Source organism: Pinus tabuliformis, chromosome 2_2, assembly GCF_031772625.1.
Source record: "Pinus tabuliformis cultivar Carrire ecotype Pingquan chromosome 2_2, CPIR1, whole genome shotgun sequence".
Taxonomy (NCBI): domain Eukaryota; kingdom Viridiplantae; phylum Streptophyta; class Pinopsida; order Pinales; family Pinaceae; genus Pinus; species Pinus tabuliformis.
The window spans coordinates 379,637,668-379,663,946 of record NC_142300.1 but is presented as its reverse complement, the minus strand read 5'-3'; positions in this window follow the sequence as shown (position 1 = coordinate 379,663,946).

Sequence of the window (26,279 nt, the reverse complement as noted above, 5' to 3'; positions counted from 1 at the left end):
GAACCTTCACTTCTGTTGCGATGGGGTCCCCTAGGTTAGTTTTGGGGAAAAAGCCCAAATTTTGATGTAAAAATATGTAAAGTCTCCTCGAATTCTGTACACAGAATGCGTAGCTAGTCAAGAGTCAAAAAGGGTTTTTACCCTTGTGTATGTCAACTTGAGTTGGTTTTTAAGATCTACCGATGGTCCGTGACCATTGGATTGTATAAATAGGTGTGTCTTAGAAGGTCTAAGGTAGATCTATGTCTTGTATATGCGTATGACAAAAGGAGTCTAGCACAGAGGAGTAAGTCTTAGAGGTGGAGAAGGCTCTGCAACTGAGTTTGCATAGGCCTAGAGTAGTGTCTGCGGTTGAGTGCGTAGACCCCTATATCTGAGTGCACAAGGAAGATTGAGTCTGCAAGATTATACTAAAGATTGATAAAGAATACTATTACATAAATTCCTGTTTTTTATCTCTCTACTTCTGTTATGTCTGATTCAATATATTCTATGATGAATGATGTCTTTATGAAATAATGTTATATTGATGTGTGAATTTACTAGATACAGTCAATTAAATGAACGAAATTAAGGATACGTGATTACGCGAAGATAATAAGACTTTATGTTATGGTTACTAAGTACTTAGGTAGAATTAAGTAAATACTGATCTAAGGACAGTCTATGGTGCACGTAAATAGCTAATTCTCCTATTCAGGGTCTATAAAAGAGGATTTTAGACCTTTGTAGAGGTCTAGAGGCCAATAGAAGGAAGATATGATACTAAGCCTTAAGTGCTTAGAGACCTGCAAGAAGGATGATCTAGGGCACAAAAGGACATCACACTGATCTCTGGATGTGAAAAATTGGTTCCAGCATCCTCCCATACTGCTTTGGGTGAGACTTCAGTCTGAACTATGTTGGTTGATCTCGAAAGGGCCAGTAATGTAGGGGTTTTTTTGGTGCAACTAACTCTGAACCTAGGTCAGGACCCACTAAGACAACAAATGGTTCTGTTGGTGGGACTGAGATCTACTTAAGAAGATGTGTGATGTCGCATCATTGGAATCCAACCAAGAAGGAAATTGAAGAGTGGTTAGATAAGAAGATCCATGAATTCGTGGTGCAAGAGAACATGAATCCACTCTGGTCAAAATAAAAGTGGTTGGATAGGTATTTGTACACTGAGATTATGAAATTTTCTTTTGCACCTTCCCGATCGAGATATATGAGTGGATAGCTAAATTGGAAGACGGCCAAGGAAGGTGGAAGCTTGATGGCCCGATAATGTGGACTCCAAAATTAGCAAGAAGGCTGGAAGCTTCGTAGGAAAAGATCACGCGGGTTGTTGACCACTGGCTCGATTGCATCATAAGAGGATTTGTGATAGAGTTTGCGGTTGATAACTCGGTCAGTTACAGTGAAGCAGAGTGAAGCTTCATCAAGGGACCATGAGGTAAGTATTTAAGATATTTGAATACTTGGATTAAGATTCTCTTGTGTGAAAAGTGGGTTATCTCCTTACCTTGATGTTTGGATCTACAGAAAGTGGACTAAGCTTTCGAAACAAAGAGAAAATAGGGCTTGAATATAGCCCATTCATTGGACCTCCTTCTAGTTATGATGAAGGAGCGGTACATGCCTCACCATGAAGCATTGTCTAATTAATAAGGTAGGGTTGCTCGTGGACACATAATCCATCCACCCTGTAGAGCTATAAAAAGGGTCTCTTTCACCTCTAATTATCTCACATTAATATGTCAATCCGGGAACGTTTGGTTATTTCAAAGAGTGACTCAATCCAACGCTATTTGACAGAGTAATGCAAGTAGTATAGCGTCCTACAAAATACAAGAGTAAACTGATGCTTGTCTATAGCTAAGTTTCTTCACATGACTAAAGCTCACACTCTCAAAATATCAGTCAAGGGTCCGACAGCAGTAGTCCATCCCTTTGGAAACTGATGGAAAAGGAAACTAGAGCATAGATCACGGGTCTGGGAGCAAGGCAGTAAATGCAGAGGCTCACGATAGCCACAGATCGTCTCTCACACCAAATGCGATTAAATGAAACAGCAGATAGAAATGGAACGGCAAATAGGAAATTAAAAAGTAAATCTAGAAAGGAACAGCAATGCTTAAAATGGAACAGAAATTCTGAAATGGAACAGCAATCACTATAACTAAACCTCGCGAGTAACAATCAAACTTTACGCTATCAACTCAAAAGCTGTAATCAAAACTCCAATCTTTCATTTTCCAAGAAAATCACACAATCCACTAAAGGAACAGTAATAACTCTCAATTATGGAACAGCATGTGAAAGTCATACACATAATATTCTAAGAAAGTAATCTGAATTTAATCTCAATCATCAACAGGAATTATAATTGTGTTTCCAAATGGAACAGCATGGATTCTGAATCATAAAGAACACATCTTTCAGATAATTACCTTAACACACATACTCAGCATAGAAGCTTCATAACACAAGGATAATACTGTTGAATCTAATAAGATTTCATCCACTCTGAAAGTATTGATAATATAACGCAGAGTCAATGGAAAGAACATAAATGAATGAATCTTAGCAGAGCATGTAATGTAACTTATAAAGCATATCAGATTACCAACTAGTGACGATAAGCAAACCACGTATAAATCAAATCATAGTGATACAGAAGCAAGTGTCCTCCGGGGCCGGGCCCTTAGCCTCAAGGGTACACCGCTTTAAGCTAATCCAGACACGAAGATGAGATAATCACCAGGTTTATATTAATGCATAAAACAGAAAATACAATGAGCCAAGTTCAACGAGACTCGATGATCAAAGTTAAGTCTTAACAAAAAGTTACATAAAAAGTCTCTCCTTAGACTAATAGTGTCGTCCCTTTATATAAGGATAACGGCGGAGATGTCTAAGTGATAAGATAAATAAAGAAGCGATCCCTCAGGATCGAAGATCCTGAGGGATTTGCAAAACTGTTAACCCCTAATCACTTCTTTCTCTACCACCGAGTTGGTGCCTTTTCCTCCTTTTCCGGACCGGTTTTCTTCAGCTTGCTTTGCCTCATCTGCACTCAGTCCTTCGTCAAAGGGACAACAGTTACCCTGTTCTTATCTTCTTCTTTGGAACAACAGCTCCTCGTTTCTACCCTTTCCTACACAGGAAAATGACAATTATCAGTGGATAAGTCTTTGCATACTAATTCCACGTATTCTACCACAATTCACTATTGTTTTCCTCATTCATAAAGTAAAAGATTCATAAGTCCTACTGAAAAGCCACTAAAATGATCATTAAAAACATACCTTTTTAGTACTCCACACACCCTCCTGCTTACCCTGTTTCATGCCCTCATGAAAACGTTGTAGTTGACATGTAAAGCAGTGAGAGAGTAGGCTGGAGAAGGAATCTCATGTGGAGGCCTACAGCCATGGTGAGTGACTAGGTAGTCAAAGAACTGGCCTGTTTGACCCTCAGGCATCTCATATAGGGCTTGATATCCGGGTGCAGGATGCCAGATAATTGGACTGCGGAATCGATATCCTAACCAGGATGGCCCTGCCCTCAAGATGCTTTCGCCATAGAGGTTCAAACGATTGGCGGCTAACTGAAAATTCTCATACTTAAATGGCTCCCTCAGCTGGATGTTTGGATTAGAGGTTCGGTACCGGAATTTGGCTGCATCAATGGCGAGGTTTTTGATAGAAAGAAAATATTCTAAACTTTGTCGAATGAGTGCCTCGTGCATGGGTCCTAATGTTTCAATGACACCCGGAGTTCTCATAAGGTTTCTATGTGCTCTCCGTAGCTGTGCTGGGTCCCTAGGCTCAGCCCTTACCCACAGGTCTAGGCCATTTTCCTGTCTCTCAAAAGTGTTATAGGCTTTGAGCCATTTAATCTGATTGACCCCGAATGAGATGAATGCTTGCAATTGAATGTCCCTAACAAAAGGGCCAGGGTTCAACTCAGTTTCCTGATCTAGCACGAGGTTATGTAAATAGAATTCACATAGCAATCTCTGGACCTTCACTCCATAATGTTTACAACAATTTATAAAGTCATTGACAGTATTAATTTGTATTAGGGCACCTGCTTTAACAGCCTTTATCTTTAATTGCAAGTATCACTCCAATAAAAACAAAGCATAGTTTTTGGCAGGGTCCCTACATGCTAAAACGTCATTGTATAAAGAACACAAGGTATCCATCTGTTTGATAATAGTATCTAACCTACGGGTTACCTTTGCAACTTTCTCCTATTCCTTTTGACACCCTTCAAAGGCCTGGCTTTCAGATTGATTAACATTCCGTAGTTGCTGTTGGAGTTCTTCATACTTCTCACGAGGGACTGTCTGCGCTCTAAGCCTCTCCATCTCTTGCTGAGCCTCTTTCAATCCTTTGTGCAGGGTCCTTGTCTTTGGATCTCTCTTCCATGCATCAGTGGAGGCCGGGAGTTTTACCTGAACTTTCTTATTTCGTTTCTTTGAGTTCAGAACCCTTATCACCCCTGAGGGTGGTGCCTCTGTTTGAATCTCCTTGTTGTCTTTTTCTTTTTTAACACGAATATCGGCTGGCAGCTGTTCCTTTTCAAATGGAACAGTAGTCTGTCCCTTAGCTTTATTTGGAACAGCAGCTGAACTTTCCGCTTGATTTGGAATGTCAGCTGGGCCTTCGGCTTGATTTGGAACAGCAGCTGGGCCTTCATCTTCAATTGGAACAACAGTTGGATTTTGGATAGGGTTTTGATCAACAGAGCGATTTTTAGTCTTCCGCAGTTTTATCCTGCGGTTTCTTACTGCATTGGTCATCTTTTTCTTACTAGAGGTCTTCCTTGTCCTCTGCCTTGCTTTCAGAATCCTAATCTGCTGGTGGAGCTGGGCTATTATGCTCAATAACCTCCGCTGTTCCTTTCGTAATTCTCTAATTTCCAATATTTTGTTAGAAGGAACAGCAGGCTTTTTGCTGCGTTCTGGACCGTGACTAGTCCCTTGATCTTTCTCCTGGGGTACTTCTTCACTATGTTGTGTTGGCTGTTCCGGGGTAAGAACCCTAGCTGATTCCATGGCTTCACTTTCTATTCTCACTTCTTCTGGAATTTCTTTTGGTGCCGTGGGAACAGATTGTTCCCTCTCAGTATCTCCTATCTCTTTTTCATCATGAACGGGTAGATTTCCTTCCTCTGCCTCTTATGCATGTGGTTTTTCAGGTGCATCTTCTTCCTGGGGTTTGTCGCGGAGGTATGGTGGAGTGGAAGGTTGGCCATACTCACCCATATTGGCCAAGATTGTGGCCAATTCCTCTTCTCCTACTGGGTCCTATGGTGGGCTACCTACCTGCTGTCCCATTTCCTCCTCCTGCCTGGATTGTCCATCTTCTACCTCAGGATGCTCAATTTCCATTTCAGGGTTCTCGGCTTCTATCTCAGGGTGTTCAACTTCTGTCTCAGGGGGCTCGGCTTCTGTCTCAGGGTGTTCAACTTCTGTCTCAGGGGGTTTGGCTACTTCATCGTTTTCTTCTTTGGATCGCTTAGCCTTCTCGGCCTCCCCTTCCTTTTCTCCTTCAACTTGTTCTTCTTCTATCTCTGGTCGTGTGGGTTGTTCATCCTCAATTACCACTAGCTGGCTAGTGCTTTCCTGGAGTCTTTCCAGCCTTCCTCTTATTCGGGCTAACCGGACTGATTTTCTGCGTTTCTCTGGCTGTTCCGGTGTCTCAGTGTCATGCTTCCGTTTTGCTGATTCCTGGCGGGTTTCTGGTCGTTCGAATGTGCTTGCAACAGGTTTCTATTTTCTTAATTCTCTGCGTTTTTCTGGATGTTCTGGTGCGCTTAGAGTATGTTTACGTTTTGAGGAAGGTGTTGTTGCTCTCCCCTCAATTATTGCAATTAATTCTTTCCAGCTGCTTTGCTGCTGGGTAAGACTATGACTAACTATTAATCGGATTAATCCATGGTGGCTGACAACTGATTCTACATGCTGTGCCTTTTTCAGGCTTTGTGCAGCGTCATGGAGTAAAGAATTCAAAAGTGCAGGAAGGCTTACAGAGCATTTCTGTTTTAAAACAGTTAAGAGTTTAAGGTGTCGTGGCCTTACCACGTCTTTTCTCCCCTCGCAGGTGATGTAGCTTTGCACTGTTCTCACTAATTCTGCCCAGGGTTCTCCTAACGTTGCTGGAAAGACTCCCTTCCCTTTAACTATTAAGCTCTGGCCTTCGTCCTGGAAAATTTCCATGATTTTCTGGAGTCTTTCCTTCTTCAATGTCCATACAGGTCCGGTGGCTAGTAGTCCTAAGACTTTGGAAATTATGTCATCGGCGACTGCTATTTACTTCCCCCGCACCATGGAGTGATCCTCCTGCAGATTCTGCAGAAATTCCATTGCTACTGTTTCATTCGACTCCTTCAGGCGTCTGAAATAAGTCAGCCACCTTGTTCTTTCCAGGATCTCCTGAGCAGCAGTGGAGACTGTCAGCTTTTGTGGTTCGCTTCGAACTGCCCTGCCTCCCATGGTTTCACTGTGGATTCACAATGGAATAGCAGCTGCTTGTGCTGTTTGAAACACACACAGAGTAGTGATCGTCGGATTTGGAAAAAACATAGATTATGCAACAGAAATGAGTTATGAACAACAACTTGTATAGAAAAAAATAGAAATGTCATGCCGCTAAACCGTGCCATTTCCTGGTATGCTATCTTTCCCGAATAATGGGCTGACACATAACCCGGGGAATCATGAGGTGAACCTCCCCCCCGCAATGCGATAGGCTGCCCCAGCCGTCAAAGAAAGGATCGGCACCCCGATCTATAACCAAGTCATAAAGGGACAGTGTATGAAAATATGCCATGTTTAGAAAAACAACGGTTTTCCGAAATCGAGGCGTAAAGTTGGATCGCATATTACGTAAGAGGCTACTATGATATGATGCGAGGCCAGGGATAGGACGTCTATCATACTTGCCAAATCTCAAGTGGTCATTGTCACCTCCTTTGCCATGATTGGTGTAATAAATGTCCATGCGGTATATAAATCAGGAGATAATGTATGATTAGTGCCTAGGATATAAGAAACAAAAGAGTATTAGTATCCTGCCTATTGGGGTAATTAATGTGACCTCGATACCATTAACAGTGCTCTGCAGCCGACAGGTGTCCATAACCTTGGCACAGTTGTTTATTTCACCCACGGAACCATGATCTTTTGTGTACATATTAAGGAATGCGATGTCAAAGTGTAGGTCATTATGCTGGCTTGGTAACCAAGTAGACAAAATGCCATTCACGAGGAGGGGGCGAAAAGTGGGCAGACCGGCTCGTGATAAGACCTCCTGTTCCAAGGTTTTTTTTCTTTTTACTATACCTTTTGGACCATATCCCTGGTGTGGTGGCCATAGTGGGAATGCCACTTCGCTTCCATCCTCATGATCATGGTAGGCTGGCTCTTTATGAGACCCCCTATCCTGCATTTGACAATTTATAATTCATTTTCTTTTTCTTTCTCTTTTTGATAAAGCATTATTCCTTATATATCCACAAAGGGTGGTTCAACACTCCTTAAGAGTAGGAATGGCAGAAGAAGTCTTATCATCTCAATAGGGGGATATAAACCGTTTGCTCTTATTCCTGAACAAAATCAAAGAAAAGAATGGAATGATAAAAGATAACCAATCAGGGCAAGATTAGTAAGACAATGATAGCAAAAGATAAGTACATCATTGCTTTTGTCCTCTTACCACTACATAGCCTTATAAAGATAGCGATTTATAATTGCCTGATTTCAGTGTGTTGTGATTTGGATTCATTGCATAAGTGCATTGCTTGTCTCTAAAAGACTTTGAAAGAATAGGGGCAAGAAGCATCCTTACTTGGACTAGCAAGAGGTTAGTTGTGTCACAAAGAGAGAAGAAGTATACTAGATGAATAAAGGAGTATGAGTTCAAAAAGTGCAAATGTCGTTCCTTTTGAAAAAGAAACAATAGAACACAACAATGCCGTTCCTTTTAAAAAAGGAACAACAAAAATCAAAATGTGCTATTCCTTTTGAAAAGGAACAACAAAAAATCCAAATGTGTTGTTCCTTTTGAAAAGGAACAGCAGAAAATCAATAAGTGTTGTTCCTTTTGAAAAGGAACAGCAGAAAATCAACAAGTGTTGTTCCTTTTGAAAAGGAACAGCAGAAAATCAACAAGTGTTGTTCCTTTTGAAAAGGAACAGCAGAAAATCAACAAGTGTTGTTCCTTTTGAAAAGGAACAGCAGAAAATCAACAAGTGTTGTTCCTTTTGAAAAGGAACAACAGAAAATCAACAAGTGATGTTCCTTTTGAAAAGGAATAGTAGAAAATCAACAAGTGCTGTTCCTTTTGAAAAGGAACAACAGATAATAAAAAAGTGTTGTTCCTTTTGAAAAGGAACAACAGAAATTTGAAGTCTATGTATGCACAACAAGTTTGAAAAAAAACAGAGATTATGTACAAATTGTGAAAATAAATAAATTCCTTAATGAATTACGGGTGAGGAAGATTTCTCTTCCTCCCCTAAAATCTCCATATCAGTGTCTCTGCGTAGCTGTTGGCAGAAGGATTCCCGAGTGAGTGGTTTGCGATAGAGACGAACCCGGTGGCCATTCACTTTGAAGGTGTATCCAGACCCGTCAATGGTGGTTAAAGTGATGGTCCCATTGTCATGTACCTTCTGGATTTCGTATGGTCATAACCAATGAGTCTGGAGTTTCCCAGGGAAATCTTGAAACCGAGAGTCATATAATAGGGCCAAATCTCCTTCATGAAAGACTTTGTTTTTGATAAGGGCATCATGCCATTTAGCTCGCTGCTGTTGAATCAATGCTGTATTTTGTAGTGCGGAGAGCCTGATTTCGTCCAATTCATTGATCTATTGTAGTCGATTAATCTGTGCCTCAGTTAAATCTAAGCCAACTTCCTGTGTTGTTCGTAATGTTTGGATTTCAAATTCTATAGGGAAAATGGGTTGTTTTCCAAACACTAGTTGATAAGGTGAGTAACCAGTGGTGCTTCTCCATGTTGTTTTATAGGCCCAAAGTGCTTCAGGTAGTCGGGCAGCCTAGTCACGCCTATGTGAGGCAGTGGTTTTTGTTAGGATCGATTCTATTATCTTATTGCTGCTTTCTACTTGTCCGTTGGCCTGTGGGTGATATGGAGTAGTGATTTTGTGTTGGACATGATAATTATTAAGTGTCGCTGCTAATCTATGGCCAGCAAATTTTGGTCCTCCGTCTGTGATTATTTCCCTTGGAAGGCCATAACATACAAATAGATGGAAGAGGAACTATATAACAGAGTCTTCTGTTGCCCTAGGCAATGCTTCTGCTTCAACCCACTTGGTGACATATTCTGTTGCCACCAAGATATATGTCCTCTGATTTGATGAGGGGTTGATGGGTCCAACGAAATCAAGAGCCCATCGCTCAAATGGTTTGATGACTAACTAAGGTTTAAGGGGCATCTCATCAGCTTGACCAGGACGTCCTGCTCGCTGGCAGCTATCACAGGCTTGGACAAATTTCTTTGCATCTCTGAAAATCGTGGGCCAGTAATATCCTGTCTGTAATACTTTGTGTCCTATTCTACGCTCAGCGAAGTGTCCCCCACATGGTCCGTCGTGACAGGCTTTTAGGATGTCAAAGATTTCATCTTCTCGAACACATCTCCTAATATGCATGCCTGCTCCTGTATGAAACAAATAGCCCCCAATCCAGGAAAATCGAGTACTCCCTGTAATCCACACAAATTCTCCATTTCCCATTCTTTTTTGGTACGACCACAAGTGGAGAGACCCATTTACTATCAGAAATAGGATAAATAAAATTAACATCTAACAGTTTCTGAAGCTCCGCTTTAACCACATATTTTAAATGAGGATTGAGTCTTCTCTGCGGTTGACGGATAGGTCTAGCATCTTTTTCTATATAAATGTGGTGTGTACACAAATGTGGGTCGATTCCTTTCATATCAGGGTAATCCCATGCAAATTCCTATTGATATTTTCTTAATACATGGATGAGCTTAGTTTCTTGTTCAAGTGTGAGGTTGGCATTGATATTTAAAGTTTTTCCTGCTTCAATTTCCGCAATTTTACTATTTGTGACAGAAGTAACAGGTATTGTTTAATCATGTGTGTCTTTCAAAGGATCTTCCTCTAATTCATTATCAAATGCTGCTTCTATCATGTGACATTTTGTGCAGGATTCAACTTCAGTTTGACTGATGAAATTATTAATGGCATCATCTTCTATTTGATCTTTAAAATCAAGTGCCTCTTGCAACGTCAATGGAGATCTAATGTTGTCAGTGAGGTATGATACAGGATACTTGTTAGTTTTGATTATTTTGAGACTTGACTACGCTGGAGGGTATAGAACCAAATTCTTAATATCGGGTCCTTTAGTTATTGTCATATTTCCTTGCCAGCAACCAATGTAAGCATCGGCGGTGGCAAGCCAAGGCCTCCCTAGGATTAGTGGGTGTCCATCAAGTCGGGTTTTTGGATTAATTATCAGGAAATCGGTCGGATATTCCCAGGAGTCTACAGAGACCATGACATCGTGTAGAGTACCTTCCGGTCTAATCACAGATCGGTCAGCTAATTCTAACAAAGTAGAGGTAGGTTCCACAGATGTAATGCCGAGCTTTTGACAGGTGGTGGTTGTTAAAATATTGATTGCAGTTCCTAGATCGACTAAGGCATTAGAGAAGGTCTGACCGTAAATTTGAACAGTTACAATTGGATTTCCTGGGTCTTCATATTTGATGGGTGTTTCTTTCCCGGATAAGAGATCAGATAAAGAGCTGACTACATGGACTCTTGGATTAGTTGTTATATTCCTCCTTGGTTTCTTTATGCACAATTCTTTAATAGTTTTTGCATATATAGGAATATCTTGAATGGCTTGGAGGAACAGGATTTTTATGTACAAATTTTGTAATTCCCCCAAAATGTCAAAGTCAAGGTACTGTAAAGGTCGAGGTATGACTAATCGTTCTGGGAATGGGGGAGAGGATGTGGTTGCTTGATTATGAGACTGCTGATTATTTGCATCCTCTCGTTGCAATTGATGTTCTCTTACTAACTGATCTTCATTATGAACTGTTTTATCCCCCTCATTTTGAATGATATGTCCAGATCGTAATTGAAGATCATTACACTCCCACAGATCAGGTCCCATTTCTGGTGATTCAATGATTTGAAGAGATTGGACTAGTCTGTTATTTGGATTAGGGTTGGGTTGGGCTGGGAGTTGCGGTCTCAAATTAGACTGGGGATTTTGTTGTAGAGCTGGCAGAGTAGGTTGAGGGAGTGGAATAGTTCCTACTGGCTGTTGCATCGGTCTTTGCCAGTTTGTCTGCCAGGATGAACCTTGTGAAGTAGGGGGAGTCCATTGCGGAGGATATGGGCTATTTTGCCAATATGGTGAATTACAAGGGAAATTCGGCCAACTAGATTGACTTGGATGATTCAGCCACGGGTTTGAAGAAGGAAACGGTGGTGGTGACCAATTTGGGAATGGGGGTGGAGGCTGATTTTTCCACATATTATATTGTTGAGCACTATATTGTGGAGGCTGAAAAGAAGAGGTTGGGTCTGAAAACATACCTGACTGTCTTTACTGCCATTGGCGGCGCTGGTTGATCAAGTAAACTAATTCTGGTTCTTCCTCTGCTTCCTTATATACTGCCTTTAATCCAGGAAGTGAGGGGCAGCTTTCCGTAAGATGATCGTTTGTACAGATGGCACATGTTTGGACTGTATCCAGTGGACACTCCTTGTGGCTATGTTTTTTTCTGCATCGGGGGCAGAAGATTGCCAAATTCTGTTATGCCTCCATCTGCTTCTGCTTGGCCTGCAAAATATCAAGTTGTGTAGTTAGTGTCCCTAGAATATCAGTTTTAAAATTTTCTAATAAATTTCCAATCTCCACACGCGTTACTCCTTCTGTTGCTATCATATTGTCTTTTGCAAACCGATCATATTCTGCCGGTTTTATTCTTGTGCTGCATCTCAAACTCCTGGTACATAGATCAATAATGTCAGCAAAATTCTCTTGATAAATATCCCCTTTTCCCATAATGTTTAATGTTTCGAGCCACTGTTCTTTCATGCCCCTTATCAATGCAGTTTTTAACACATTATTAGGTAAAGGTAATGATGCATAAGGAGATCTTTGTAAATTATATTGAAAACGTTCCACATATTCTTCTAATGTTTCGTTTGGTTTGGCTGTCATTTGAAATATCTCATCTTTCAATTCTCTAGACCTACAATAATCCTGATATTTTTTTAAGAAGGATTCTTTCATCTGATCCCAATTGTTGATGACCCCACCACCTAGTCCCATAAACCATCTTAGATCAGCCCCTTTTAATATTGATGAGAATAATTTCAATTTATGGGGATCAGTGGTGTAGTCATATCCCTTACACAACACATCGAATTCGAATAAAAATGCATCCGGATCTTCTGATGTAAGACCGTGAACGGTTGGGATATGTTGAAGAGGGATAGCTTTCATGGGTGCATTTGCTGCAGAATCCACTATAGGATATTGTAATGTAGAGGTTTGAGTATTGGGTTGATTCTGAGCCATAGGATCAAATATGTGCCAATAACCTTCTGGGATATCTAGGAGGGTATTCCTAGGTTGAGAGGGAATGATTTTAGCAAGGATAGTTTTAACGGCACTTCCTCTATCTGGGATAAGAGGAATACCTGATATTTGAGGAGATTGAATTCCTTCAATAATGATTTTTGCAGCACTCCCCTTATCTGGGCTATTTACTGGCTGATCTATTCCAATGAGAGATTTTGGTTCTTCTGTTTCCCCTGTCTCTCCTTCTCCTTCACAAAAGTTACTGAAATTCCCTTCCTGCAATAGTTCTGGAGTAGAATTTTCAATTTCCTGAAAGTCCTGCTCTTCAGTTTGACTATGCACCTCAGCAAAGGCTACATATGGTGATCCTGTGGCCTGAAGGGAACTAGTAGGATGCTTAGAAATGGTTTTCCTGAAACCTACTAATGGCTGAGATTCTGTTTTCTTATAGATTTCATCTATGAAAGTTGTTCGACCAAGGGTCACCGGCCCCTTGGCTTTTTCAGGTTTGGATGGAGGCTTGATATTCTTTTCTGGTTTTTTCTGCTTAGTCATGCACTCAAATAAACTGCTAAGTTCTATTCAATCAAAGCAAAAGAAAATCTGTTAGGAAAGCGGACAATGGAGCAAGGCTTTTACATGCTCCGTACGCAGGTTCTTACATTTCGTTTTTAAAATCCAACTCTTTCCCAGTAGGTTCGTACACCACTCTGAAGAAACAAATGGCTACACTCTTTCCCCGGCAACGGCGCAAAAATGTAGAGCTATAAAACGGTCTCTTTCACCTCTAATTACTCATATTAATATGTCAATCCGGGAACGTTTGGTTATTTCAAAGAGTGACTCAATCCGAGGCTATTTGTCAGAGTAATGCAAGTAGTACAGTGTCCTACAAAATACAAGGGTAAACTGATGCTTGTCTATAACTAAGTTTCTTCACATGACTAAAGCTCACACTCTCAAAATATCAGTCAAGGGTCCGACAGCAGTAGTCCATCCCTTTGGAAACTAATGGAAAAGGAAACTAGAGCATAGATCACGGGTCTGGGAGCAAGGCAGTAAATGCAGAGGCTCACGACAGCCACATATCGTCTCTCACACCAAATGCGAGTAAATGAAACAGCAGATAGAAATGGAACGACAAATAGGAAATTAAACAGTAAATCTAGAAAGGAACAACAATTCTTAAAATGGAACAGCAATTCTGAAATGGAACAGCAATCACTATAACTAAACCTCGCGAGTAACAATCAAACTTTATGATATCAACTCAAAAGCTGTAATCAAAACTCCAATATTTCATTTTCCAAGCAAATCACACAATCCACTAAAGGAACAGTAATAACTCTCAATTATGGAACAGCATGTAAAAGTCATACACATAATATTCTAAGAAAGTAATCTGAATTTAATCTCAATCATCAACAGGAATTATAACTGTGTTTCCAAATGGAACAGCATGGATTCTGAATCATAAAGAACACATCTTTCAGATAATTACCTTAACACACATACTCAGCATAGAAGCTTCATAACACAAGGATAATACTGTTGAATCTAATAAGATTTCATCCACTCCGAAAGTATTGATAATATAACGCAGAGTCAATGGAAAGAACATAAATGAATGAATCTTAGTAGAGCATGTAATGTAACTTATAAATCATATCAGATTACCAACTAGTGACGATAAGCAAACCACGCAGAAATCAAATCGTAGTGATACAGAAGCAAGTGTCCTCTGGGGCCGGGCCCTTAGCCTCAAGGGTACACCGCTTTAAGCTAATCCAGATGCGAAGATAAGATAATCACCAGGTTTATATTAATGCATAAAACAGAAAATACAATGAGCCAAGTTCAACGAGACTCGATGATCAAAGTTAAGTCTTAACAAAAAGTTACATAAAAAGTCTCTCCTTAGACTAACAGTGCCATCCCTTTATATAAGGATAACGGTGGAGATGTCTAAGTGATAAGATAAATAAAGCAGCAACTCCCTCAGGATCGAAGATCCTGAGGGATTTGAAAAACTGTTAACCCCTAATCACTTCTTTCTCTTCCGCCGAGCTGGTCCCTTTCCTCCTTTTCTGGACCGGTTTGCTTCAGCTTGCTTTGCCTCGTCTGCACTTGGTCCTTCGTCAAAGGGACAATAGTTACCCTGTTCTTATCTTCTTTCGAACAGCAGCTCCTCGTTTCTACCCTTTCCTGCACAGGAAAATGACAATTATCAGCGAATAAGTCGTTGCATACTAATTCCACGTATTCTACCACAATTCACTATTGTTTTCCTCATTCATTATGTAAAAGATTCATAAGTCCTACTGAAAAGCCACTAAAATGATCATTAAAAACATACCTTTTTAGTACTCCACACACCCCACCTTCACCTTCACCTCCACAGCACACACCCTCGCCCACACAACCACCTCCACTACTGCCACTCAACATGTCAAATACAATGAAGTTAGATGTTTTCAAGGGTCTAGGAACTGAGGATCCATATCAGTTTTGGTTTGTTACGAAGGTTGTGTGGACATCAGAATAGGTTACGGATGATAATATAAAGAAGTTGCAACTGGTTACCACTCTGTAGTATTGCGCGTTGACATGGTACATCAAGTACTTTACCAATAACCCATTGGCATCACTAGTAGACACTCTGGCCACTTCGAACAGAGAATTTGGTAAGCATAAGTCTAACTCGCAATTAGTAATTAGATTCAAGGAAATCATAATGAGGGTTGGTGAAATTCCCTAGGATTTAGATCAAATATTGAAGTGTGGGATCTGTGAAGCTAATATGAACGTCACAGATAGTCAGCACAATGAATGGTTTATAGCTTCATTCCTGGCCCACCTAAGGATCGCTTTATCGTAACTGAAAATAGGGACTTATGCAGAAGCTCTGGAAATTGTGATGACATAGCATGAAACCCGTATTCAGGATGTGTCACTAGGAGTCCAACAAATTCACTCAGAGTTGTAAAACCTCTACTTGGAATTGTAGAGCTTGAAAAGAGAAAAAGCGGCTTCACCGGAGGTGCGCGATGAAGTTTGGTGCCTCAAGTGTAAGAGCCAGGGGCATGACAAAGATCATTGCCTAGTCTTCGCCAATTATATCACGAGGGGACCAATGCCCCTGAGGTAGGAAGCTCCAGCAGGACCAAGTATGGGGCCCACACTATGGTGCACTATTTGTCAGGTGGCTAGGTAACATGTAACAGATAATTTTCATTTGCTGCAAAATTTTATGCTTACGCCACAACAGTTATTCTGCAATTTTTGTAAATCGGTGGGCCATGATGAGCACAACTATCATAGCTACGAATTGATGATGGAAAGGAGACCTACGTATTGAATGGAAGAAGAAACTTGGACTCCAGATCAGGTCACTAGGGGAGTGTGTGGAGGATATCAAGGGCACAGATGAGGCTGAAGAGGAGGAGGGCTAGGTAGAGGTCGTGGACGCGTCATTTTTTGCAATTGTGGGATGCTAGGACATTATGTGCGTGACTGTACAAATCAAACATGCCCTTCATGTCAATACTGCACTTAGTTTCACCACAAAATAGAAGAATGTCATGTGTTGATAGCCAAGATGCAGGAGAAGAAGGCACAACCTCAGCACCCTACACAAAACTTACAAATGATGTGGGCTGAACCTCACGAGGAGGATCCAAATGTGAATTTTTCACTGCTAAGCAGAATCATGACTAGTGATGATAAGGGAAAACAACTTGAAGAGGATGCATGGGTCTGCAAGGCCCCAAAAAAGGATAATGGTTTTGATCTGGAGTGTGCGAAGGAAACATTTATGGAAGCAAAGAAAATCTTTTTTAAGGCCTCTACTTCAAGAAGTCAAAATAGTTTGCCAGAAACTAGCGCACTTAGAGAGGTTGACCCCTCTGTGCTTGCCACATTCTTGGAGAGATTTATGAAACTGTTGCGCAATATCAAGGCTGTTAAAGGGCCATAGGAGTTGATAAATAAGTGCGCTAGTAAGGAAAATTCTCCTGAAGGAAACTACGTAGTCAAAATTATTGACAAACATAAGACAAGAATAGGGTGTGAGATTCGGCTCACTGCACAAATAGGAGACTATGAAATGGAAAGAGTTATTCTAGATTTGGGTTCTGATGCGAATGTTTTGCCTAAGAAGACATCGGAGAGAATGGGCTGACCTATGCTATAGTGGTCTCCAATTCAATTAAGGATGGCGAACCAACAAAATATTATCCCTATGGGAAGATTGCATGGAGTCACTATAGGTATAGAAGGTGCGAGTGCGCTAACTAATTTTGAAGTGATAGAGATTGTTGATGAAAACAATCCATACCCTACGCTCCCTGGAACTAACTAGGATATTAACATGAATGGGGTGATCAATCTAAAGAACTGGATGATGTCGTTTGAAAGGAAATCGCTCCGTGTTGTAGTACCATTGGTCCCTGCAGAAGGATCGCGCTATACTAAACCAGTCTACGACTATCAAGAATGTGATGGTCATTTGGATCAAATATACAAAGTAATAGCGTGAGACCAAGATTAGGTTAATCCAACAGCTAATGAATGGATTTCTTGGGACCATGAAATCTCCAGTACATCGTAATCATATGGAGAGTTGGAACATTGGCAAAACAGGTTGCATGAATTATCTACACTGCGCTGCAACATGATGACTAAATCATTGTGCTGTGTGTCCTTAGAGGTAAGGAATTTACCTTATTATGATGGTTTAATTCATGTCAATAAATTTTTAGATTCTTTTGAAAGATAATTCCAGGAGGATCATCACTTTCAAATGCTGGATTTGGCGCTGCGTGCTAGACCTGCACAATTGTGGGGTACACACAAGGACAACTTTGATAAATGTCGTGAGTATAGGAGGATGATGAGGTTGTGATTTCTTCGACCTAACATACAGTTAACTGAAAAATATGTTGGTAGAAATTATCCACGCGATCATTTAGCAAAATGGACTAAAGCTTATGTGACGAAGCCAGAGCCAAAGTGGGTTCACTTATTTTGTCATACTCTGGATATAATCCCTATGAATTGGTACCTGGAAATGGAGCTCCACCATGGTACCACGGAGTGGGATATCTTAAGAGAAGGATTGTTGATGACCTTTAGTTTTGAAGATGGATTCTAAAGCATTAGTGAAGCTCTGCAGGAGGTTAAGGCGGCGTTCTTCTGAATTACATAGGAGGTTGTGGAATTGGTTCAGCCGGATTGGAGAACCCAGCTGCGCCATGCGCTGGAACGCTATAATATGAATGTTGAAGGGGAGGATGAGGATCCAAGGAATATTAAGACCCTAGAGGTAGAATTCCACTGCGAGGTAGAAGGTTCATAGATAGAAAATCCAGATATCATCGTGCTATTGAAAACTAGGCAAGTAAATATTGGTACTAAAGCAAAGCCAAAATTTACAAAGATCAGGGATTACTAGGATGATGCCATGGAAGATATAGTTGCTGAGTTATTTTGCGAATATCAAGATTTGTTTCCTACAAAGTTTTTGGACCTGAAAGGCATTATAGGTGATTTGGGTGTGATGAGAATAACTTTGAAGTTGGATGCGAAGCCTATTAAGAAGAGGCCATATCACCTTAATCCCAAATGTAAGAGAAAGGTCTGCATGGAGTTGGACAAGATGCTTGAGGCAGGAACCATCGAACCAATGGAATAATCTAACTGAATGAGCCCGATTGTGATCCGGGAAAAGAAACAGAAGGGGGAAATATGGATTCGTGTAGGCCTTAGGAATCTTAATGATGCCTGCGTCCATGATCCTTTTCCAACACCATTTACTAATGAAGTATTGGATAATGTTGGAGGGAAGGAGGCCTATTCATTGACTGATGGGTTATTTAGATACCATCATATCAAAATCATGCCAGACGACAAGAGCGAAATAACATTCGTAACAGAATGGGGTTTTTCTCAGTATACGGTAATGCCATTTGAACTCAAAATTGTGCCAGATATATTCTCGTGCGTGTCATCGCGAGGTTCAAATAATTTATTCACAAGTTATTGGAAGTATATTTTGATGATTGTACAGTGTTTGGGTTAGTAAATCACCATGTATCCAGTCTACGCTTAATGTTGGATACGTGTCGAAGGTATCAAATCATGCTGAACCTAAAACAATGTTTGTTTTGTGTCCCCTTTGGTATTTTGCTAGGTCGCGTGGTGTGCAAGAAAGGACTAATGGTGGACCCTGCTAAGATCATGGTCATAGTCAATTTGGAGGGCCTGCGGAGTGTCAAGTAGCTGCGCACAACTTTGAGCCATACTGGATATTACCAAAAGTTCATTAAGGCTTACGCTTAGATTACCGCGCCTATGGAAACGTTGTTGAAGAAGGACGCTACATTCTGTGGGGATGAGGAGTGTCAGCATAGTTTGAATGTATTGAAAGAAGAAATGGTTACCGCACCGACCTTGGTCTTCCTAGATTGGAAGAGGGAATTTCATGTGCATGTTGATGCCTCTCGTATCACGTTGGGAGCAGTACTGACACTGGCTAGTGAGGGAGAGATGGATCACCCTATAGAATTTGCAAGCAGGAAATTATCAAAGGCTGAGATGAATTACTGAACAATAGAGTGCCAAGGATTGGTCATCGTGTACGCGCTCCAAAAGTTCAGATATTATCTGTTGGTCAAACACTTTAAGATGTACAAAGACCATTCTTCATTGAAGTATCTAGTCAATAAACCTGTGTTGTGGGGAAAATATATTGATGGTTGTTATTTCAAGAATATGACTTTGAGGTAAATTTGAAGCCAAGAAGGTTGAATACAAGACGAAAGGAGTCTAGCACAGAGGAGTAAGTCTTAGAGACAGAAAAGGCTCTACAACTGAGTGCACAGGGGCTTAGAGTAGTGTCTGCAGCTGAGTGCGTGGACCCCTATAGGTGAGTGCACAGGGAAGATTGAGTTTGTATGATTATACTAAAGATCGATAAAGAAGGTTGTTACATACATTTCTATGTTTTATCTCTTTACTTCTGTTATATATGATTGGATATATGATATGATGACTGATGTTTTTATGAAATAATTCTATATTGATGCCCAAATTTACTGGATACAGTTAATTAACTGAACACAATTAAGGATAAGTGATTACGTGAAGATAATAAGACTTTCTGTTATGGTTACCAAGTACTTAGATAGAATTAAGTAAATATTGATTTGAGGAAAATATATGGTGCACGTAAGTAGCTAATTCGCCTGTTTAGGGTTTGCAAAAGAAGATCTTAGACCTTCCTAGAGGTCTAGAGGCCACTAGAAGGAAGATACGATACCAAGCCTTAAGGGCATAAAGACCTAAAGGAAGGAAGATCTAGGGCAGAAAAGGACATCACACTAATCTCTGGATGCGAAAACTTGGTTCCAGCATCCCCCCATACTGCTTCAGGTGAGACTTCAGTCCGTACTATGTAGGTTGATGCCAAAAGGGCAAGTAATGTAGGGTTTTGTTTGGCACAACTAACTTTGAACCAGGGTCAAGATACACTAAGAAGATGTGTGATGGTGCATCACTGGAATCTGACCAAGAAGGAAATTGAGGAGTGGTTGGATAAGAAGCTCCATGAATTCATGGTGCAAGAGAATAGGAATCCACTCCTATCAAAAGAAACGTGGTTGGATAGGCATTTGTACACTGAGATAAACAAAATTTTCTTTTGCACCTTCCCGATCGATCTATATGAGTGGATAGCTAAATTGGTAGATGACCAAGGAAGGTGGAAGCTTGACGGTTTGATAGTGTGGACTCCAGAATTAGTGGGAAGGCTGGAAGCCTCTGAGGATAATATCACATGCGATGTTGACCACTGGCTCAATTGTATCATAGGAGGATTTGTGACAGAGTTTGCGGTTGATACCTCGGTCAGTTACAGTGAAGCAAATCAATTCTTATTCAAGGGACCACGAGGTAAGTATTTAAGATATTTGAATAGCTGGATTAAGATGCTCTTGTGTGAAAAGTGGGTTATGCCATTACCTTGATGTTTGGATCTACACAAAGTGGAGGAAGCTTTCAAAAGAAAGATAAAACAGGGCCTAAATATAGCCCGCTGATTGGATCTCCTTCAAGTGATGACAAGGGAGCGGTACAGGCCTAGCCACGGAGCATTGTCCAATTGATAAGGTAGGGTTTCTTGCAGAAACATAATCCATCCACCCCACCTCCATCTTCACCTCCACATCACACACCCTCGCCCACACCACCACCTCCACTACCGCCATTCAACATATCGAATACAATGAATTTATATGTTTTCAAGGGTTTAGGAAGTGAGGATCCATATCAGTTTTGGTTTCTTGTGAAGGCTGTGTGGACATAACAACAGATTACAGATGATAACATAAATAAGGTGCAGTTTGTTACCACTCTGTAGGATTGCGTGCTAACATGGTACATCACGTACTGCACCAATAACCCATTGGCATCACTAGCAGACACTCAAGCCGCTTTGAACAGAGAATTTGGTAAGCCTAAGTCTGACTCACAATTAGTAATTGGATTTAAGGAAATCACATTGAGGGCCGATGAAATGCCCTGGGAGTTAAATCAAAGATTGAAGTGTGGGATCCGCGAAGCTAATATGAACCTCACAGATAGTCAGCACCGCGAATGGTTTATAGATTCATTCCTGCCCCACCTAAGGATCGCTTTATCGCAATAGAAAATAGGGACTCAGGTGGAAGCTCTAGAAATCGCGATGAGATTGCATGAAACCCCTATTCAAGATGCGTCTCAAGGAGTCCAACAAATTCACATAGAGTTGCAAAACCTCTGCTTGGAATGGCAGAGATTGAAAAGAGAAAAATAGGCTTGATCGGAGGTGTGCGAGGAAGTTTGGTGCCTCAAGTGTAAGTGCCAGCGGCATGACAAAGATCATTGCCCGATATTCATGTATTATATCACAGGGGGGGACCAATGCCCCTGATGTAGGAAGCTCCAGTAGGACCAAGTATGGGGCCAGTGCTATGGTGCACTATTTGTCAGGTGGCTCGGAAACATGTGATGAATAATTGTCATTTTCTACAAAAGTTTGTGCAAATGCCACAACAGTTATTCTATAATTTCTATAAATCGGTGGGTGATGATGATCCCAACTATCGTAAATACGAATTGATGATGGAAAGGACACCTAAATATTGAATGCAAGTAGAAACTCACCCTTCAGATCATAGTGCTGGGGGAGTGTGCGGAGGATATCAAGGGCACGGATGAGGCCGAGGAGGAGGAGGGTTGGGTAGAGGCCGTGGATAGGTCATTTTCTACAATTTCGTGGTGGTAGGACACTATGCGAGTGAGTGTACAAATAAAACACGTCCGTGATGTCAATACTACACTTAGTTTCACCACACAATAGAAGAATGTCCTATGATGATAGCCAAGATGTAGGAGAAGAAGGCACAGCCTCAGCACCCTACACAAAACTTTCAAATGATGCGGGTTGAGCCTCGCAAGGAGGATCCGAATGTGAATGTTGTGCTACGAAGTAGAATCATGACTGGTGAAGATAAGGGAAAACAACCTGAAGAGGATCCATGGGTCAGTAGTACCCCAAAAAAGGATACTGGTTTTGATCTGGAGTGTGCAAAGGAAACATTTATGGAAGCAAAGAAAAGCTTTGCTGAGGCCTCTACCTCAAGAACTCAAAATAGTCTACCAAAAAATGGCGCACCTACAAAGGTTGACCCCTCATTGCTTGCCACATTCTTGGAGAACTTTATGAAAATGTTGCACGATAGCAATGCTGTTAAAGTGCTACAAGAGTTGATAAATAAGTGCATTGGCAAGGAAAATTCTCCTGAAGGAAACCACGCAGTTAGAATTATTAGCAAACATAAGACAAGAATAGGGAACAAGATGAGGCTCACCGCACAAATAGGATACTATGAAATGGACCAAGTTATTTTGGCTTTGGGGTCCAATTCGAACGTTTTGACTAAGAATACATGGGAGAGAATGGGGAGACCTACACTACAGTGGTCTCCAAATCAATTAAGGATGGTGAACCAATAGAATATTATCCCTATGGGAAGATTGCATGGAGTCACTGTAGATATAGAAGGTGCGAGTGTGCTAGCTGATTTTGAAGTGATAGAGATTGTTGATGAAAACAATTCATACCCTACGCTCCTTGGAATCGACTAGGCTATTGACATGAATGGGGTGATCAATCTGAAGAAGCAGATGATGTCGTTTGAAAGGAAATCACTCTGCATTGTAGTACCATTGGACCCTGCAGAAGGATCGTGTTGTACTGAACCAGTCCACGACTATGAAGAATGTGATGATGATTTGGATCAAATCTACAAAGTAACAGCGCGAGACCAAGATTGGGTTAATCCAATGGTTGACGGACAGATTGCTTGGGACCGCGAAAGCTCCTGTACATTGGATTCAAATGAAAAGTTGGAACATTGGGAGAATAGTTTGCATGAAGTATCTACACTGCGCTGTAGCATGAAGACTAAATCATTGTGATGTGTGTCCTCGGAGGTAAGGAATTTACCTTATTATGATGGTTTAACTCATGTCAAAAAAATTTTAGATTCTTTTGAAAGAGAAGTCCCAGAGTATCATTACTTTCAAGCACTAGATTTGGCGCTGTGTGCTACACCCACATAGTGGTGGGGTACGCAGAAGGACAACTTTGATGAATGGTGTGAGTATAAAAAGATGATGAGGTTGCAATAACACGCAATTAACGAAAAAATATGATGGGAGAAATGACCCACGTGATCATTTAGCAAAATGGACTGAGGCTTATGGACCGAAGCTGCAGCCAGAGTGGGTGCACTTATTCTGTGATACTCTCGATATAATCCCTATGAATTGGTACCTAAAAATGGAGCTTTGCCATAGTACTGCGGAGTGGGATATATTAAGAAAAGGGTTGTTGATGACCTTCAGTTTTGAAGATCAGTTTGAAAGCATTAGTGAAGCTCTGCAGGAGGTTAAGGTGGCGATCTTCGGAATTACATAGGATGATTTGGAATTGGTTCAATCAGATTGGAGCACCCAACTATGCCATGCGCTGGAATGTTATAATATGACTGCTGGAAGGGAGGATGAGGATCTAAGGAATATTAACATCCCAAAGGTAGAAGGCCACAGCGAGGTAGAAGGTTCGCAGATAGAAAATCTAGATATCATCGCGCCATTGAAAACTAGGCAAATAAATATTGGTACTGAAGCAAAGCCAAAATTTGTGAAGATCGGGGATTACTGGGATGATGCCATGGTAGATAAAGTTGCTAAGTTGCTCTGCAAATACCAAGATTTGTTTCCTACAAAGTTTATAGGCTTGAAAGGCATTATAGGTGATTTGGGTGTGATGAGAATAACGTTGAAGTTGGATGCAAAGCCTATTAAGAAGAGGCCATATTGCCTTAATCCCAAATATAAGGAAAAGGTCTGCTTGGAGTTGGACAAGATGCTTGAGGCACGCATCATCAAACCAATGCAAGAATCTGATTGGGTGAGCCCGATGGTGGTCTAGGAAAAGAAACAGAAGGGGGAAATATGGATTTGTGTAGACCTTAGGAAGCTTAATGATGCATGTATCCATTATCCTTTTCCGACACAATTTACTGATGAAGTACTAGATAATGTTAGAGGGAAGGAGGCCTATCCATTCCCTCATGGGTTCTCTAGATACTCTCATATTAAAATCACCCCAGAGGATAGGAGTGAAATAACCTTCACGACAGAATGGGGTTTTTTCAATATACAGTATTGCCATTCAGACTCAAAATTGTGCCCAAGATATTCTCACGCATATTCGTCGTGATGTTCAAAGAATTTATTCACAAGTTCTTGGAAGTATATTTTGATGACTCGATAGTGTTTGGGTTAATAAAGTGCCATGTATCCACTCTATGCTTAATGTTGGATACATGTTGAAGGTATCAGATCGCGTTGAACCCAAAAAAGTGTTTGTTTTGTGTCCCCTTTGGGATTTTGCTAGGTCATGTGGTGTGCAAGAAAGGACAAATGGTGGACCTTGCCAAGGTTGTGGTCATAGTCAATTTGGAGGCCCTACGGAGTCTCAAGTAGTTGTGCGCAACTCTGGCCATACTGGATATTACCGAAAATTCATTAAGGCTTACGCTCAGATTACCATGCCTATGGAAACATTTTTGAAGAAGGATGCTACATTCTGTTGGGATGAGGAGTGTCAACATAGTTTTGGATGTATTGAAAGAAAAAATGGTTACCGCACTGATCTTGGTCTTCCTGGATTGGAAGAAGGAATTTCATGTGCACGTTGATGCCTCATGTATCGCGTTGGGAGTAGTACTAACACAAGCTGGTGAGGGAGAGATGGATCACCCTATAGCATTTGCAAGAAGGAAATTATCAAAGGCTGAGATGAATTACTCAACAACAGAACACCAAGAATTGGCCATAGTGTACGTGCTCCAAAATTTCAGACATTATCTGTTGGGCGGACACTTTAAGATGTACACAGACCATTTTTATTGAAGTATATAGTTAATAAGCCTGTGTTGGTGGGGAAAATATGAAGATGGTTGTTGTTATTTCAAGAATATGACTTCAAGGTAATTGTGAAGCCAAGAAGGTTGAACGCAAGACCTGACCATTTATCGTGCATTGAGATAGGGTAGGAGCCTACTAATCTAGAGGAAGGGCTGCCTGATGTGCAGCTCTTTGTAGTGTGCATGGAAGATAACCATTTTGTGAATATTATCCACTTCTTGACTACTAGGATGTCTCTAGAAGGATACACCAGTCAGCAAAAGAAAGAGTTGGTAGTGCGCATGGTAGATTTCTCAACATTTGCAGGACATTTATATAAGATGGGATCGGACGAGGTACTATGACAACATGTGCTCGATTTTGAATGAAATAACATCCTTGCTGAAGTTCATTGCGGAGCTGCAAGAGGGAATTATGCAAGGAAAGAGGCTTGGGCACAAGGTTGTGGTGGCCTACATTACATAAGGATACTAAAGCATATTGTAACGCATATGATGCATGTCAAAGAACTATAAAACCATCATGGAGGGATGAGCTGCCACTGAATACACATGTGTCATTGCAACCATTTGAGAAATGGCAATCAACTTTGTAGGACTGATCCAACCCCCAGGCAAGAAAACAGTTGTGTGTTATATCATCATCGCGAAATAATATCTTACCAAATGGGCATAGGCACAGCTGGTGAATGATTGTACAAGGGCCACGGTAGAAAATTTCTTGTTTGAATAAGTGCTAACCAGGTTTGGCTGCCCAAAAATCTTGATGAGTGATTGTGGTACACACTTCCTTAATGAAACGATCAATGTGCTCACAAAAGTGTTCTAGGTGTATCATCGGAAGAGTATGTCATATCATCCTAAAGCTAATGGAATAGTTAAGGACTTCAACAAGATTTTGGAGACCGTGTTGACGAGGATTTGCAACATGCAGTGGAATGATTGGGATGTGCACATTCCAGTAGTGCTATGGTCATATACGACAACCTGGAAAAAGCTAACAGGTCAGACACCTTTTTGGTTGGTATATGGTGTAGAAGTTGTGAAGCCCATGTAATATATCGTGCCTATTCTACGCATAGCGGTTATCACAGGAATGGGGGACCGTGGAGCCTTGGAAGAATGACTCGTGCAGCTGGAAG